This window comes from Rhinopithecus bieti, unplaced genomic scaffold (genome assembly GCF_001698545.2).
Source record: "Rhinopithecus bieti isolate Rb0 unplaced genomic scaffold, ASM169854v2 scaffold_28547, whole genome shotgun sequence".
NCBI lineage: Eukaryota > Metazoa > Chordata > Mammalia > Primates > Cercopithecidae > Rhinopithecus > Rhinopithecus bieti.
Genome location: NW_016813480.1, coordinates 3,413,012 through 3,428,560, shown reverse-complemented (window position 1 = coordinate 3,428,560; position 15,549 = coordinate 3,413,012). Strand labels below are relative to the sequence as shown.

General features: G+C 43.0%; 1 long non-coding RNA gene across 6 annotated transcripts in view; it reads right to left on the bottom strand.

Annotated features, from left to right (window-relative positions):
* LOC108512943 (uncharacterized) overlaps nt 1-15,549 on the bottom strand; it is a 97,681-nt gene that overhangs the window by 74,584 nt on the left and 7,548 nt on the right. For 4 of the 6 annotated variants that reach the window (XR_001880752.1, XR_001880753.1, XR_001880756.1 and 1 more), the window contains exon 1: nt 6,512-6,605. The exons of the other annotated variants lie outside the window; for them this stretch is intronic. This is a non-coding gene — a long non-coding RNA (uncharacterized LOC108512943). Of the gene's footprint in view, nt 1-6,511; nt 6,606-15,549 lie in introns of those variants that run through there. 6 annotated transcript variants of the gene reach the window in all.

The following is a 15,549-nucleotide window of genomic DNA, read 5'->3' as shown; positions in this document are numbered from 1 at the left end:
ACATCTGCAAGCATCAAGGCCATCCAGGAACACATGATGTCACCAGATGAACTAACTGAGGCACAGTGATCAGTCCCAAAGAGAGAGCAATGCAGGACCTTTCAGACAGAAATTTCAAAATAGCTGTTTTGAGAAAGGTCAATAAAATCCAAGACAATATGGAGAAAGAATTCAGAATCCTATCAGACAAAGTTAGCAAAGAGATTAAAATAATTTAAAACAATCAAGCAGAAATTCTAGAGCTGATAAATGCAAATGACAGATTGAGGGATGCATCCGAGTCTTTGCGTCAGAGTCTTTCGATAGCAGAATTGATCAAACAGAAGAGTTTGAAGACAGGCTATTTGAAAATACACGGTCAACGGCAACAAAAGAATAAAGAATGAAAAAGAATGAAGCATGCCTACAAGATCTAGAAAATAGTCTCAAAGGGGCAAATTTAAGAGTTATTGGCCTTAAAGAGGAGGCAGAGAGAGAAATAGGGATAGCAAGTTTATTCAAAGGGATAATAACAGAGAACTTTCCGAACCTAGAGAAAGATATCTATATTCAAATAGAAGAAAGTTACAGAACACCAAGCAGATTTAACTCAAATAATATTATCTCAAGACATTTAATAATCAAGCTCCCAAAGGTTAAAGATAAAGAAAGAATCTAAAAGTAGCAAGGGAAAAGAAACAGAAAACATACAAAGGAGCTCCAATCCATCTGGAAGCAGACTTCTCAGTGGAGTGTCTCAGAGTGGCATGACATATTTAAAGTGCTGAAGGAATAAAACTTTTTTTTATCCTAGAATAGCATATCCAGCAAAAATATCCTTCAAACATGAAGGAGAAATGAATACTTTTCCAGACAAACTAAAGCTGAGCGATTTCATCAACACCAGCCTTGTCCTACAAGAAATGCTAAATGGAGTTCTTTGATGTGAAAGAAAAGAATATTAATAAGCAACAGGAAATCATCTGAAGGTTCAAAACTCAATGATAATACTAAATATGCAGAAAAAAATACAAAATATTATAACACTGTAATGGTGGTGTGTAAACTACTCATATCCTGAGTAGATAGTCGAAAAGATGAACCTTTCAAAAATAATAACTACAACAACTTTTCAAGACATAAATGGTATCATAAAATATAAATAACAAAAAGTTAAAAACTGGAGGGGTGAGTTAAAATGTAGTTTTTATTAGTTCTATATTTGCTTGTTTGTTTATGCAGTCAGTGTTAAATCTTCCTTAACTTAAAATAACAGGTTATATTATTTACAATTCTCATGGCAACTTCAAATTAAAAAGCATACAACAGATACACAAAAAATAAAAAGCAAGAAATTAGAACACACTACCAGAGGAAATAACCTTCACTAAAAGGAAGACAGGAAAGAAGGAAAAAAAGAAGAGAAGACCACAAAACAACCAGAAAACAAATAACAAAATAGCAGAAATAAGTCCTTACTTGTCAATAATAACATTGAATGTAAATGGACTAAATTCTCTAAACAAAAGACATAGAGTGAGTGGCTGAATGGATTTTTTAAAAGACCCATTGATTGCCTACAAGAAACACACTTCCCCTATAAAGACACACATAGACTGAAAATAAAAGGATAGAAAAAGATATTTCATGCAAATGTAAAGCAAAAAAGTAGGAGTAGCTATACGTATATCAGACAAAATAGATTTCAAGACAAAAATGATAAACAGAGACAAAGAAGGTCATTACATGATGATAAAGGGGTAAATTCATTCAGAGGATATAACAATTGTAAATATATATGCACCCAACGCTGAAGCACCCAGATATATAAAGCAAATAGTTTTCAAGCTAAAAAGAGAGCTAGATCCCAATACAATAATAACTGGAGACTTCAACACCCCACTTCCAGCATGGGACAGATTATCCAGACAGAAAATCAACAAATAAAAAAAAAAAAATCTGCACTCTACACCAAATGGGCCTAATAGATATTTACAGAACATTGCATCCAGCAGCTGCAGAATACACATTCTTCTCCTCAGCACCTAGATTATTCTCAAGGATAGACCATACAACATCTTAAAAGTCTGAAATTATATCAAGTATCTTCTCTGACCACAATGAGTAGATCTAGAGACCTAGAAATCAATAACAGGAGGAATTTTGCAAAGTACACAAACACATGGAAATTAAACAATATGCTCCTGAATGACCAGTGGGTCAATGAAGAAATTAAGAAGATAATTTAAAAACTTACTGAAGCACCATGGCACACACATACCTATGTAGCAAACCTGCATGTTCTGCACATGGCTGCTGGAACTTAAAGTAAAATAAAAATTTCTTGAAGCAAAGGAAAATGGAAACACAGCATACCAAAACCTATGGGATACAGTGGAAGCAGTACGAAGAAGAAAGTTTATAGTAATAAATGCCTACATCAGAAAAGTAAAAAAATACTTCAGATAAACAACCTAATGATACATCTTAAAGGAATAGAAAATAAAAATTAGAAGAAAGAAAAAAACAGTAAAGACCAGAGCACAAAGGAAAATAGATCATTATACTGAAATGACACATGCACTCATATGTTCATCCCTATGCTATACACGATAGCTAAGACATGGAATAAACCTAGGCGCCCATCAGTGGCGGATTGGATAAAGAAAATGTGGTACAGATATACAATGGCATACTATGCAGCCATAAAAGTGAATTAAATTATGTTTTGCAGCAACATGAATGGAGCTGGAGGGAATAATCCTAAGCAAATTAATCCGGTAACAGAAAACCAAATACTGTATGTTCTCACTTATAAGTGACAACTAAACGTTGAGTCTCACAAACATAAACATGGGAACAATGGACACGGTGGACTACTAGAGGGGGAAGGAGTAAGGGGGTGTGGGTCATAAAACTAGCTATTGGGCACTATGCACACTGCCTGAGTGCAATGTACCTATGTAATAAAACTGCATTTGTACTCCCTAAAACTAAATTAAAAGTTGAAAGAAACCATTTTTAAAAAGATCTAAGCAGAAATTAATAAAATTGAAATGAAAAACAATACAAAAGATCAACAAAACGAAAGTTGGTTTTTTGAAAAGATAAAATTGACAAACCTTTAGTCAAACTACGAAAAAAAGAGATAAGAGACAAATAATAATAATCAGAGATGAAAAAGGAGACATTACAGCCAATACTGCAGAAGTTCAAAGGCTCATTAGAGGCTACTATGAACAACTATGTCAATGAATTGGAAAACCTAGAAGAAATGGAAAAATTTCGAGACATGTACAATCTACCAAGATTGAACAATGAGGAAATCCAAAACCTAAACAGACCAATAACAAGTAATGAGATTTGAAGCCATAATAAAAAGTCTCCCAGTGAAGAAAAGCTCAGGACTTGATGGCTTCACTGACGAATTTTCCAAAGCATTTAAAGAAGAAGCTAATACCCAATCCTAGCTCAGAGCTATTTGAGAAATATGAGAAGGAGGCAATACTTTCAAACTCTTTCTAAGGCAAGGCGCATTATTACGCCTGATACCAAAAACGCAGAGCAGACAAGCACACATTAACAAAACAAAAAAAAAAAAAAAAAAAAAAAAAGAAAAGCGAAAGAAAGAGAAAACGCAGGAAAAAAAAACCACAAGCCATTATTCCTGATGAATGGTTATGCAAAACCTTCAAAAAAAATGTTAGCAAACTAAATTCAACAACACATTAAAAAGATCATTCATCATGACCAAATGGGATTTATCCCAGGGATACATGGATGGTTCAAAATATGCAAATCAATTAATGTGAGACATCATATTAACAGAATGAAGGACAAAAACCATAAGATTTCAATTGATGATGAAAAATCATTTGATAAAATTCAGCATCCCTTCATGATAAAAAAAAAAAAAAAAAACGGAGTATAACAGGAACATAACACAATAAAAGTCATATATGACACACACACAGCTAGTATCATACTGAAGGGGGAAAACTGAAAGCCTTTCCTCTAAGTTCTGGAAAAAGACAGATTCAATGCAGTCTCTGTTGAAATACCAATGGCATTCTTCACAGGAATAGAGAAAATATCCTAAAATGTATATGGAACCACAAGAGACCCAGAATATTCAAGGGCATCCTGAAAAAGAAAAGAAGAAAACTGGAGAAATCATATTACTTTACTTCAAATGATACTTCAGAGCTATTGTAAACCAAAACAGCATGGTACCAGCATAAAAACAGACTCACAGACCAATGGAACAGAATAGAGGACCCAGAAATAAATCCATACATCTACAATGTACTCATTTTTGACAAAGATGCTAAGAATATGCATTAGAGAAGGACCAATCTCTTCAATAAATACTGCTGTGAGGCCAGGCACGGTGGCTCACGCCTGTAATCCCAGCACTTTGAGAGGCCAAGGTGGGCAGATCATGAGGTCAGGAGATCAAGACCATCCTGGCCAACATGGTGAAACCCCGTCTCTACTAAAAATACAAAAAAATTAGCTGGGCATGGTGGTGTGCACTTGTCATCCCAGCTACTGGCGAAGCTGAGGCGGGAGAATCGCTTGAACCCAGAAGGAAGAAGTTGCCGTTGCAGTGAGCCAAGATCACATCACTGCACTCCAGCCTGGTGACAGCAAAACTCCATCTCAAAAAAAAAAAAAAAAAAAAAAAGGTTTCAGTAATGCAAAATAAATGAGATCTGGAGATCTACTTCATAGGGCCTATGATTAGCAATATTGTGTTGTATACTTAACATTTTTCTAAGACAGTAGATCTCATATTAAGTGATCTTACCAAAAAAAGTTGAAAAAAGGAAAACAAAGAAAATGAGAGGAAACTTGGAGTTGAGGGATATGTTTATGGTATCCACAGTGATGACGGTTTGATGGTTTCATGGTGTATAATTATCTCCAAATGCAGCAAGTTGTATACATCGAATATCTACAGCTTTTTCTATGCCAATCATACCTCAATAAAGTGGTTAAAAATTTATTTTTCTTCAAGCATAATTTTCATTAGTTCTGGCCTAATTTCTTTCTGTTGCTGAGATGTGGAATTGTTCTTTAATTGAATCAAGTGGGGTAGGAGGTTTAATAACTCCCTCACCCGAGTACATGCAATGATGCTTTCCACATCCTGCCCTCACAATCACTCGTGCTCCCCAACCTCAGTATCCCCACCTGGCACAATGACACCTGGGGCTTTCTAAACCTTGGAACTGTTTCCCTTCCCCTATCCCAACCTCATATCCCTCTATCTTAATCCACCTTTAAATCCCTCCCTGTCCATGGTATTCATCCATCCAGCCTAGAAACTGGTGTGCTGGTAAGTGTGTAACAACTGGCTGGGCGTGAGGGGGGAGGTGGCTGATTTACAGCATTTGCCAATTTCTGTAAACACTCCAATCATGGGAGTATTTCAAGCCAGTTTAACAAGTAGCTCACAGAATTCCTGGAAATTTCATAATCAGTTTTCCCGAAGGTCAGAAGCTTCTAGCACATCACTGACTGAAACCTTCCGTTGGCTTAGCGCTTGAGTTATCTTTCTTTTCTTTGCTGTGCAACTTCTTTAAGAGCAATGTACAATCATTGTTTATACTTCCTAACCTTGCAGTCTCCCCTGAGACATTTACAATCTGGTTTTCACCTCTTTAAGGTCATTCGTAATCTTGTCATTGTTATTACAAAAAGAATCCATGCAAAACCCCAAAGCAAAAACAAACCTTTCATGGACAAAAATGAATAACAATGTAAGAGAGGTATCATCCATAAGTCTTAAACTGCAAACCTACACCCTTGCTCCTCCTTTTCTCTAACCTGTCTGCACTGTTGGTCCCTAAGCCACCTCTTCCTTCTGCCAGGAGCTCCTCCTTCTTTGACTTTCACAACACTGCGTTCTCCAGTATTCCTGGCTCTCTCATTACAGCTTCCTTGTCCCCTCCTCTTCTACTTCCTCCTCCACCCCACAATGTCCATGTCCCAGAGCTCATCCTCATCTCTCTTCTCTTCATCTCTCCACTGACCTTGATGTCTCACAAACCTTTCTGCCTGGGATCTCTCCTCTAAGCTCCAGTTAGATTCTCAGTTGCCTGCAGGCAATTTCTTCTCAGAAGTCTGAGTAATCCAGAATAGAATCTGCCAGCATGACCTTCATTATCATCTTTGTCATCTGTATTTTCCCTGTTTCTGTCTGTGGGGGCCGCCATCCTTCCCGTCACTAAGGCTACACGTAGCAAAGAACTCTCTATACTCTCACCCACATATCCTGCTTGGTGCCTCTCCCAGCTACCTTTTGTTCCATCTTCATCACCATAGTGTAGACCATCATTACCTATTGTCACACTTTCTGGACTCTAAAATTGCTCAGAATTCTTCTCCAGTAGACAAGAAACCAGCTATAAGATGTGTATTTATAAACGATCGCTTGATTGTTCTCATCTTCCTGCTGAAACCACTTTGCTTACACTTGAAGTTCCAAGTTAGCTTGGCATGATCTCTCATCACCTCCCAGAATTACCTGTCACTCCATGTCTCCTGTTTCTACATATCCAGATTTGCTCATATTCAAAGCCAAGTTCAGATGTCACCTCTTCTGTGAACTCTTTCCTGAGCCCCCGCCCCCGCTCCGCTGTAAATAATTGCACCTCTATTCTTTAAACTCTGAGAACTCTGATGTGTATTGTGACACATCAGCTTCTTCCTTGCATCACAGTCATCTATGCAAGAAAAGAGGGGAATGGACATTTATTAGGTCCATTATTGCACTAGGACTTTTTATTGTCAACTTCAGTGTTTATATGACCCAACAAGGTGCATATTACCCCTTATAGCAGAGGAGGAATTGTTGGCTCAGAGTGGCACCTTGAAATTGGATTCTGATGGTAGCCTGTCTGACTCCACAGCTGTGCTCTTACCTCTGCAATGTGTGTGTGTGTGTGTGTGTGTGTGTACACGCGCACACGCGCATGTGCCTTAGCTTCCCTCTGGATGGTAACCTCCTTGAGAGTAAGAATCTGGTATTTCATCTTCTCACACCTCAAATTCTCAGTGCAGGGCTTCGCATATGGCTGGCACTCAGTGAGCACTGTAGACTGAATGAAGGATGGATTGACGGATGGACCTACCCTTGATTCCATTTCCCAGCTGCGCTGAGGATCGCAGCTGTGCATTCCAGAGTTACACTGGCTGTAAATATCTCACCGCCCATCACATTTTGATGATTATCCCTGCTCTCTATGTCCTACTTCTGTGTTTCTCTTAGATTGACAAGCTTTGGGGAGGCAGAGATTGAATCTGTGGTATGCTTTTGTCCAGATCCTGAGCCTAACAATCAGCAAATGATTTCTGGTGATAAGAACAAGTTGTTTTTCAGGATAATTTTGTGCCGCTTTTTGGACCAACTCTGCTTGCATTTTCTTCACCACATATTAACAGATAGAAAACTTCAAGTAGAGTTGACTTTGGCATCACCCATTATGAAAATTATTTATTGTGGAGACCCGCAGACTATTTTGACCAATTCCACACTCTCCTGCCCCCCAGCTAGTTGCCAGTGCCCTTGTTCTGCGTGGGCACGGGGCTTCCCTGCAAGCCACACTCTGGTCCGGACTCCCTCCTCCCAATGCTGGACTGTCCTCCGCCTCAGCTAGATCTGCTTCACTAATCTTATAAACTAACTGGGACTAGACAACTGTTCATGGAATTCCTTAGTTGATCCACAGCTTTATGGAGTAATTTAATTGAAAAAAAGAGAACAAAGTAAGTAGCGGTGGGAACTCAGGCACCACAGTCCCCTGTTGGGAAAGATGTTTTAGGGGCAGGGTTTTTCTCAAGATCTTCCTGTTGTACCGTGTGGGTGGTCCAAGGCAGCAACAGGATGGCTGGCCCTGTCCACACCCGTCTCCCCACATCCCTAACACTCCCCACTTAATGTGCCGTCAGAAGTGCCACTCTCTCATCGCTCATCCGGGTAACCATCTGATATGAAATATGACTCACAGGCAGGACTGCTAAAACTGGTGACGAATATAAACCTGATTTCCCTGAAGAGTAAGGGTGATACACCCTGTGCGGAGCTAGGCATGGCCCTGGGCTGAGGGAGTGGTTGTCAAAGCCAGCCAAGGAGCCTCAAAGACAAGCCGGGTCAGGGATTCTATTCCTCTGACTCCTCGTCTATTAGTGATGCCTCTGACAGAATGTCATACTGATCCATCCCATGACACACCACACCTTTGGTGGGAGCGGGGAAAGAAGAGAATGTAATCTTGTCTGCTGACAAGGAGGCACCTGGGACCACAGAGCTCTTGGCAGGGTGTTCACCGTCCTGCAGATGGTGGACCAGCAGGACCCTGCACGTGTTTTCGCTTTTTCACAAACGCCAGAGAGTCTCTGACTCGCTTGGTGTGTTCCTTTGATATTAGAAAATCCTTGTTTGGCCTCCAAATTCATGCATAAATCCTCCCAAGGCCCTGGATTGATGGCGGATGGATTTCATGGGCATCAATGGTTCTGAGCAGCTGCTGTGGTATTTCTGACTTCTGAATGCACACTCATTCCCGTGAAGTGCTCCAGGGACATCTAAGCTCTTGGATGCTTCCTCCTCTGCCTGTCGTCTTTGTGTCCCAACTTGTAGGTTATTGCAGTTATGGCTGCAACTACTCTGGGCTCGTTCAGTAAAAGGCTGTCCCTTTAAATCCAGCATTAATAAAATGTGTTCTAGTTTATTTGAGTACGTTTGTTTGTATCTCATCAGTGTAGCATGAGATGAAATGTAACGTGTGAAAGTAAAATTGCTCTATTGTGACTACGGCTAACGCTAATTATTATTAGCCACTTTTTGGATATGGGAAACATTTCATTTGTGTCAAGGTGATATATTGAAAGACAGAGGCCAGGAGCGGTGGCTCAAGCCTGTAATCCCAGCACTTTGGGAGGCCAAGACGGGCAGATCACAAGGTCAGGAGATCGAGATCATCCTGGCTAACACGGTGAAACCCCATCTCTACTAAAAAAACATACAAAAAATTAGCCGGGCGTGGTGGCGGGCACCTGTAGTCCCAGCTACTCGGGAGGCTGAGGCAGGAGAATGGCATAAACCCGGGAGGTGGAGCTTGCAGTGAGCTGGGATCCAGTCACTGCACTCCAGCCTGGGCGACAGAGCGAGACTCCGTCTTAAAAAAAATAAATAAATGAAAGACAGACAGAGTGTGCACCCGTGATAGAAGGGTTAGGAATTGCCAGATAAATGTCAGGCATTGCAGATAGACAGGTAGATAGATAGATAATATATGCATATACACACTTATGTACATTATATATGCACACATTATTTATAATTTTAAGTATGTAAGATATTTACATATTACATCTGTAAATATGGAGAGATGCTAATCTCAAATACTCAATAATGGGAATTCAAAACCTTTTCTGAGAAGAAAACCGAGGCCAGACACTGAGAGAGAGGAGAACAGGCTGAGTTCCCAAAGGAAATGAAGTCTAGTCTCCTGCACAGTCACAGTCCTTTAGTCATGTGCTGGCTCCTGGCCTAACATCATGGGTTCACCTCAGACCTCACCAGGTCACAAAGGAAGGCAGATGCTCACAGCTGTTCCCAGGCATCTGCAGAGGCAGGCAATGGCCCAGGGTGCGTCACAAGGCAAGACCATGTCAGTGCCCCCAGGGAATTCACCCTAAAATGCTCTGGGAACTCAGCCTTTAGAAAGACCTGGCTTGTGCAATTGACCTTCCAGCTGGAGCGGAAGCAACCGCGTCCCAGAAGCTGAGGAACAGTGCGATCTTGACTTGGTGTTGAGGCTTGAGGAGCTTTGAAACTTAGCCTTTTAAACTCTGTAATATTTTGAACAGTTTCTTGACTTCTTAGAATCATCATAATGAAAAGCACAAATGTGATCTTTACAGTGGATCTGAGATGCCAGTCTCAGGACCAATTGCATCAAATAATCTGGTAACCTTGCTAAGCATACAGATTCCTACCCTCCATTCTGAATTCTCACATAAATGGGTGTAGTAGTCTGGTTTCATGCTGCTGATAAAGACATATCCGGGACTAGGCAATTTACAAAAGAAAGAGTTGTGACTGATGAAGGAGGCACAGAGCCGCATCCTCAGAGATGGGGGACTGGAAGTGAGGGGCAAGAAGCCAGCACCAGGCGCCAGTTCACATCAGAGAAACCTTGAAATACCCAAAAGACTTGAGCAAAAGGAAACCAACCAGTCCTTCTTATAGAGGGAAGAAAGGGAGCTGCTGACCACAGTGCCAGAGTATGGCACGGACCCTTCCTACAGAGCTCTGAAAACTTTCTAGATCCTGCTAGTTTGTGGGGCAAGGGCTGTCATCAGCACAGGCTCCTCAGTTCTGGGGAGGAGCAGGGGACTGGCAGAGGGACAGATCTCATCTGATGCTTCTCCCGTGCTGCCCGATGGAGCCGGACGGCCCCCGATGATTGGGGCTTCAACTGCTTCGCCATTTTCATGGTCTCCGGACTTTTTGCCACCCAGGTGGAGTGCCTTCAGTTAGTAAAGACTCCAGAAACAGTCTAATCTGTGCAGAATAGAGTGGGACTAACACAGAATGAATACATTCTTTGTCCTGGACATCACACTATTCTAGCAGCCCTAAGGAGGCTCCTTCACCTTTTAGCAGTCCTTTCATAAGACTGGGTTATGTTGAACTTGCAGACATCTAAATCCTCTAGAAACCTTTTCAGAACTTCTCCAAAAATCATATCAGAATGTAAGTGATGACTTTATACTTTTCCTTAACAAATGCTATCTTTCAGTGTTGACATACCTTTTCTCGGTTTCAGAGTTTTCCCTGCATCCTGATGCATGGCCACTGTATTAGCTATCCTCACAAGTTGACATCACTGGCAAATTTGATCACCATGACTCTGATATCTTCGTCTAAGTCTCGAAAAGGGTTTGCACAACATAGAACTGATTTAAAACTTCGTGGTGAGGGAGTAGAGACTCTCTTCCACCTTGATGTTGAATAATTAATGTTCTTCAACCTGCTACAAAGTCACCTGGTTGTCTCGCCACACAGGGCTTTCTAAATGACTCAATTACAGCATTTATCAAAGTGTATCATAATTGCTTTTTTATATAGCTGACTCACTCACCAGGCTGAGGTTCTCTCAGGCAAGGGCCATGTTTTATTCATATTTGTGATTCCAATGTCTAGCCAAACACAGTCGGCGTGCAGCAAGTTCGTGACGTATGTGATATATTTCCGCAACTTGTCTACAGTGGCAAATATCTAGAAGACTGAAATCTTCTTGCCAAAACTAAGGTGCTCTCTTTTATGCTGCATTTTAGTCTATCAAGAAATGTAACGAGGTATGAGGTCAACTGAATACAAGTTAACTTCCCGGAATCTTTCATTCCTTTCCTTATGCATGAACCATCATATTAAAATTTGATAATACGCCATGGTTTGGTTAATCTAACCTGCACTTCTGTCACTTTCATTGCTCTGTGGTTTTTGGTATCCTCCTTCTTCTCTGCTTCTTCTCCCTTTGAATATCCACAGTATTTTTGCCTCAAACCATTCCCTGGGATTTCTCATGGACCCCTTGCCACACCCCTGGGCCTCCAGCAAGCCTCCTGGCTGCACAGGAGGTCCTGCACCGGCCCGCCTGTCTGAACTGATGGAGAGTTCCCAGGCGGCTCCCTGTTTCCTCCTCCTTCTTGAACCACACCTTCCAGTTATCCAGGACTCAAGATCGGCTTTTCTGGCCAGGGCTGGAAGAAGGTGAGAGGTTTGCCTGGGAAGCCCCATGCTGCCTCATGGCTGGCCTGGGTCAGGACAAGGAGGCACTGCAAGTGGCCTGCAGGGCACTGTTATGCACGACCCTCCAGGGACTCTAGAATAACGCTGTGGGGAAGAGTCCTTTCCCAAATCATGGAGATTGGATTTCCTGCTCACCCTTGAAGAAAGGGCAAAAGGGGGCTTGATGGGATTGTGAAAAATCGAAGAATGTGGCCTGTTTTCCCCCATGAACGTGTCAGAACTAATTCATACCATTACTGAGGTCTGGCTCCACTTCCAGTTTCAGGGTCATTTCTATTGAGAGAGAAGACAAACGGAGCAGACCAGGACTGGGTGGCTCTGTTTTCACGAAGCTCTCTCCATCATCAGGCCACCTGCCCAACACAGCTTCCCTGCTTATGCTTCTGGGCTGCATGCTTCCTGAATCCAGCCTGAAAATTTACATGACTCTGGCCATATGTCCTTAGCTAGATGTTCCTGCTTCCATTGTATACATTCATTCAACACACAGTTATTGAGTACCTGCTGTGTACCAGACACTGGGCTGACTGGGGGTATAGCACTGAACAACATGGAAAACACAAACCCTGGCCCCGGAATGGATACCCTATCAGGAAACATCAAACAAGATAAATAAGTCAAATAACTTCTGCGTTGGAGGCGGAGAACTGCCGTGCAGGGAACAGAGCGGAGAAGAGGATCAGGTGATGGAGAGCAAGGGACAGGGAAGTGGAGATGTTAAATAATGTGGTCTGGGAAGGTCCCACTGAGAGGCACCTGAGTCACCTCAAAGGCAAGGGAAGTGAGAGGCCAGGCCATGGAGGTGCCTGGGAGGGGTGTCCCAGACAGAGGGAACTGTCAACTTGAGGTACATCCTACCTGCTTGTTTAAAGAGGCCAGACCAACCACAACAGGGAATTGGAATATGTCCAGTTAAAGTCTGGAATCCCCAGAGAACCTGCTAGTTTATCTTTTTCTGTGTCAGAATAGACAGTTCTGGACACTGCTGCAGCACGGCTTTGAGGAGCCATGGGAGTAAGTGGCCAGGGCTCTTTGTCCTACACTAGATGTAGCCCCAGATGGCTATGCTTTGAGTACTTGGTATCAGGTCATGAGCTATCAGTTAGTTCATGTATTACACACATGATTACTGAGCACCCATCACACAGCCATGAACAAAGCATTCACACGCTTGTCCTCTTGGGCTTCGGGATACCAAGAACACAAACACTTGTTTTGACTGAGGACGTGAGCCACCAGGAGGCACAGAGAGACCCAGGGTGCTTCTAGTGAGAAACGATGCCCAAGCACACTCTGAAGAATGGACAGGGAGCTTGCCAGGCGCATGTCCAGGGTGTCCGAGATCCGCACATATTCACGACACTCTCAGGATGGGTCTGGACGCCCACAGAGGGGTGAGGGTATGGAGCTGCCAGAGGGATGCAGGGGAAGGAGAGCAGGGAAGCGAGAGGGCTGAGGTCAGCAGGGGCCTGGCATGCCGGGTCACGTCCGTGGGTCACGCAGGACTGCATTCTAAATCGGGTGGAGGTCACTGGGCAGTTTGAGCCAGGCAGTGACGTGGTCCCAAGTGCCTTCTCTGGGGACTTGAAGAAAACACATTGGAGAGAGCACAGCAGGAAGCAGCGGGAGCCACGGGAAACCAGGGTGGCCGACAGCAGCTGCTGTCCATGGGATGGACACCAGTGGGCCAACTCAAGACAAGGAGCTGGCTGGTGGGCTCTGGGGTGGACCTGCCGTCTGGTGTGAGGGCAGGCCAGATCACTCAGCAGCTGACGCGGAAACAGTGAGTGGTGGTGCTCTCTGATAATGCTGCATGGACATCTCTCCTCCAAGCCCTCGGCTCCAACTCAGGCTTCCTAGAAGCAGAGCCTGAGGTGAGGATTTGGATACCCATGACTGATTGAGGACGTATTCTCAGGAGAAAGGTCAAGCAGAGAAAACCTCAGCAAGGGTGCATCTCAGCTGGGGACGGGAGGCACCGGGAGCTGGGGGGTGTGAATTGCATCCAAAGTTGGCTCCCCTTGAGGCCAGGCAGCCGAGCTTTTGTGTCCTGTGTCAGTCAGTCCCTGGCTGCGGGCTTCCCTGGGGTGGGGATGGGGCTGCTTGTATCCTTTGGGCAAATTGCATTTTGTTCTGCCAAGGACAGTTCTCCTGAGAAGGGGGCACTTGTGAGTGTTTAGCAGCCAATATTCCAAGGTGCAAAGGGACAAGGGACAGGTGCACAGTCCCCATAGAAGGGGGCTGGGAGAAGCATCCACTTTGTTCACAGGATCTTCTTACCCTCTATTGGCTGGGAAAGCAGATGTATTAGTGAGGGTTCTCTGGAGAAATAGAACAAATAGGAGATACATATGAGAGAGAGAGATTTATTATGAGAGATTGGCTCATGTGATCACAATCTGCCATCTGCAAGCTGGAGATCCAGGAAAGCTATGGTGTCATCCAGTCCGAGTCTAAAGGCCTGAGAACCAGAGGAGCCAAAGGTGTGAACCCCAGTTTGAGGGCAAAGAAGATGAGATGAGATGTCCCAGCTCAGGCAGTCAGGCAGAAAAGCAGGAGTGACTTCCTCCTTCCTCCACCTTTTCTTTGACTCAGGCGCTCAGTGGATTGGATGATGCCCACTGACATGGTTTGACTGTGTCCCCACCCAAATCTCATCTTGAATTGTAGCTCCCATAATTCTCACATGGCGTGGGAGGAACCCGGTGGGAGGTAATTGAATCGTGGGGATGGATTTTTCCTGTGCTGGTCTCATGACAGTGAGTAAGTCTCATGAGGTCTGATGGTTTTATAAATGGGAGTTCCTCTGCGCATGCTCTCTTGCCTGCTGCCATGTAAGACATCCCTTTGCTCTTCCTTCATCTTCCACCATGATTGTGAGGCCTCCTTAACCATGTGGAACTGTGAGTCCATTAACTCTCTTTTCTTTATAAATTACCCCATCTCCGGTATGTATTTTTTAGTAGCATGAGAACAGGCTAACACCCACACACATTGGAGAGGACAATCTGCTCTACTGGAGTCCACCAAGTCAACTGCCAATCTCATCCAGAAACACACCCTTTCACAGACACACAGAAATAATGTTTCACAAGATATCTGTGCATTCCCTGGTCCAGTCAAGTTGACACATAAAATTAACTATCTCACTAGGTAACCAAACTGACTTGGAGGGTGTACCAGAGAAGAGCAAATTGCTCTGAGAATCTGATTCACTTGTCAGTGAGTAGTTTTTTAATTTTAACTTTAAAAGGTATGTTATTCTTTCCAGCTCCATTCACATATAATTGACAAATAAAAATTGCATGTTTTTAAGTTGTACAATATGATGATTTCATATGTGTCTACAGTGAGAAATAATTACCGGCTGGGCATGGTGGTGAATGCCTGTAATCCCAGCACTTTGGGAGGCCAAGGCGTGCAAATCACTTGACGTCAGGAGTTTGAGACCAGCCTGACCAACATGATGAAACCCTATGTCCACTAAAAAAATACAAAAAATTAGCCAGGCATGGTGGCAGGTCCCTGTAATCCCAGCTACGAGGGAGGCTAAGGCAGGAGAATCGCTTGAACCCAGGAGGTGGAGGTTGCAGTCAGCCGAGATCGAGCCGCTGTATGCCAGCTTGGGCAACAGAGTAAGACGCAGTCTCAAACAAAATAAAAAATAAAAATAAATAGACAGATAATTACAACAATTAAATTAACACGTTCATCACCTCACAAAGTTACTTCACAAAAAAAAA